The sequence below is a fragment of the Protomyctophum bolini genome (assembly GCF_963924005.1).
Source record: "Protomyctophum bolini genome assembly, chromosome: 19".
NCBI lineage: Eukaryota > Metazoa > Chordata > Actinopteri > Myctophiformes > Myctophidae > Protomyctophum > Protomyctophum bolini.
The window spans coordinates 33,413,943-33,417,802 of NC_137880.1; positions in this window are offsets into that span (position 1 = coordinate 33,413,943).

The following is a 3,860-nucleotide window of genomic DNA, read 5'->3' on the forward strand; positions in this document are numbered from 1 at the left end:
TATTTAGTTTAACACAAATATCACTTAAAGCACCTTTAAATGAATAAAATGATATTAATATAGCAAGTGTTTCTCATCTCTGCAGCAGTTGAAGGTGCTCTCCCTATTTGACCCTGCCTGTCTGGGTGGGACACCTACTGTCCTGGTTGGCAATCAATACATGTATTTGAACAGAACGGTGCACCGGATTGGACACTAGATTGTACTTCTGACATGATTACAATGGACTTTCTCCATCAGAGGTAATGGCCATAAAAGGTACAGATTGTAGCTTTCAAACTAGCCTCGGAGACCACAGGCATTTACTTTCAAACAGACGATGAAACGGATCATTCGGATCATATGCAGCGATTCTCAAGAGAGGTTTTTGCGTTTAACTTGTGTCTGACACTCGTGTGCACCACCAGCCAACCGGGGTCAATGCGGTCACACCGTTTTTTTTTCCCAATGGTACCTACCACAGAGGCAATTGCACTAAATGTACGCGGGCATGCACGCACAGCAGAATCTCACAGACTGACGAAGCGTGCCGTATTTAAGTGACATGCGGAACCGTGTGAATAATGGAAGCACTGTATTTAGTCTGTGTCAAGGACCCAATCTTTTACAGAATACATCCAGGCTGCTGAAAGGAAGCCAGACGAGTGTGTTAATAGGGTCAGAGGCTAAGTAAATGTAACTGAAAATACCCTCCTTTCATTATCCCTTCCTTCTTCTTTCTGTCATTATCCCTTCCGTCGGGCTATAGGGAGAGCTTTCTTTTTGTTACAGAGAGTACACCTATCAGTCAGTTATTTTCTTTTTATCAGCTTGCAAAGCTGATCAATGATAGCCCCGGGTACTAGTAGTAGCGATGTAGTGGTTGGCTGGTGAATACAAGTACTTGCACATCAATGATGGACTCAGCTTGCTATTTCATAGCAATTGGTAAAAAACCACACCCGTGTGAAGTATGAAGCTCTTATCATCATACATCATCACATTCCGGCCAATCACAATCTGTCCTCACTTTTTGAGGACAGCTTTGAGCTTCAAAGGGCCCAGCTGAGGGTCCAGCTTTGAGGGTTTGTGTAAACACAAACATTGAAGACGAAGGTGAGGGCGCAAATTGTGATTGGCCGGGATAAGATGATGCATGATGATGACGTGTGATGATAAGAGTGCGCCTTGGTCAGCTAGCCCGCAAATAAATGATCCCTGGTTGGTTTGGGGTGGTGAAAAGCCCGGTTCTGTGCCGTAAAATACTTAGGGCCCCATTGATTTACTTAACTGATTACCTAAACCTGACCTGAGCAACTCCCACAGCCACAACACTAGAGGGAGCGTGAATAATGATCTGGTTCCACCCACTTTTAGAACAAACATGGGTGAATACAATTCACCTTCTTCCACAACACTACCACTCAGGTGTGGAATACCTTGCCCCCATACCTTAAAACTAGCAAATCACTGGTTTCCTTTAAAGGGGCATTCCACTCATTTTCAACATTTTACTATGTCATTAATATACCTTAGAGCTGTTGTGTGGAAAGTCGCCCCATTCTGTGTTTCCTAGAACTGGAATTGTGAAAAAGTCATTAACATGGTGAATCACATATTGATGACATCATCAAGATGTGTTTCACCACGTTAATGATTTTTTTCAGACCTCTAGTTCTAGGAAACACAGATGAGTGGAATGAGTGGAATGCCCCTTTAAGAAAAGACTGAAAATTCCCCTGTCACTATCATCCGGTCAATAGAAGCCACAACTCTATTCCCCCCCCCCCCCCCCCTCTCCAATTCATTTCTATTCCAATCCGTACATAGATGTAATGTTTTTTTTAGATATTTAAATTGTTGTTATTGTTGTTGTTGTTGTGAATGAATGCATGGGACCCGGATGGAAACAAGACCGCAAGGTCTTTCTTCGGTGATGTCCTTTTGGCCAAATGTGCGTTACTGTACCCTGTACTGTTTTGCATCTTATTGTCTAATAAAATTATCAATAAAAAAAAAACCTCACTTCACACGGGTGTGATTTTTATCCTCACATTCCGTGCTCAGCCAATCAAATCATCGCTATATAGCCTATATAGGAGGGGCTATATAGCAACCCTCAAAAGTATACCTCACAATAATTGCACTTGAGTAAATGTTCTAGTTACTTCACGTACACCACTGCTCCCAGTGGCGGCCCGCGGGCCCTGCGGTGCAGCCGCTGTGTCTGCTGAGTGAGTGACAAATGACCCCCGGGTCAACTCATTAGAGGCAGTGGTGCAGGGCTGCGTGATGCTGGGGGAGGTATAGTCATGGCCCCAGCCTAGCTATAAACGTAGAAGCCCTGAATGGTCTGTTAACGAGACACTGGATCCTAAATGATAACAGAGTGTTTATGAGAGTTCACCCGAGACGGGCTGATTAATTATACAGGCGATATGGCCCGGTGAGTGCAGTACAGTACAGTGGCTGGTCAGTCAGTGGGTCAGCTACTATAGCCCACACAAAAAAAGATCCCCATGGTTGGTTTGGGGTGGTGAAAAGCCCGGTGGCACGGTTCTGTGCCGTAAAATACTTAGGGCCCCATTTTCTTTTTAACTTATAATTTTTATCCCACGATTTTGCAACCCATTTTTTTCACCCAGTGTCAATTATCTAATGTAATCCTGGGTGCTACTACACTTCCTCTGCCAACATGGGGGGGGGGGGGGACTGACCTCATGCTTCCTTCTATGCATAAGGAGTTCAAGCTGCTTCTTTTCACCTGATAGGGGATAGTTTCCCCAGGCGGACGTAGCGCGTGGAAGGAACACATTATTTTCCGACCAGTTCCTTTCTCCTCCACCAGGCGCCCCGGCTGGCCAGGGAGAGGTTAGGTTAGGGCCCTATTTTCGTCAGCACTAAGCCACTTATCTCTAACGTTTTTTTTCCGTTCAAATAGCCGATCTACAAGCCGATCAGGTAGTTTAAATTCGTATATGTTTTCCAAAATAGTAAAAAAGAGAAAGGCAAATACGTTTAGGGATAAGGGGTTTAGCACTGACGAAAATAGAGCCCTTAGTGTAAATCTTGGACCCTAGTTTTGTTTTAACCCATTAAGACTTGCATGAGGCCGATTCTACAAATGCCTTCTAGATCAGTAGTTCTCACACTTTTCTAGATTAAAAAAAAAAAAAAGTTTTGCAGATGAACGAGCTTACAGCGCGCGGCACGAAGAGACACGCTGTGAGCATGTAGAGCTTGTAGATGACACATCTATTCAACAACAAAAATGTTGAGTAGGGAAAATGTCACGAAACTAAGTCCTGTGCACACTCAGAGACGGGTGCGTAGGCAGGGATCAAACATAGAGAATAAAGTGACTTGCACATTAGGGACACTTTTATGTAAGCAACGTTTCAGTCACATTCTTCAGACATCTGACGCCTTCATCAGATGCCAGAAGAAGGGGGAGGGGGGAGGGGGGGGGGTTGACTGTAGAACACTTTCCCTCCCGTTCGCGAGTTGTCTGAGTTATGTTTTGTTTTTATTGTTTAATCAGTTTTAAAGGAGAAGTCCATGCTAGAATGCTTTCTTATCTTTCTTACTTTTCTTTGTAGTTGTTACGTCCCCACCAAAGAGGTCCAGGTGTTTTTTTGTGCAAAAATTCCTTATTGGCTATTTTCCCTACCATAAGCCCTCAATGAATTGCATTGCATTGAATGGGAATTGAATGGGGCTATGGGGTGTTATGCTAGTTCGCTTATTTCCACCGAAAGAAGTAGTAAAGTGTGCCGCTTGGGATATTATTTACATTATGAAGAGAGGATATATACAAATAAATTATAATTTTGAGCGATGGAAATAAGAGAATTAGCACAACACCCCATAGCCCCATTCAA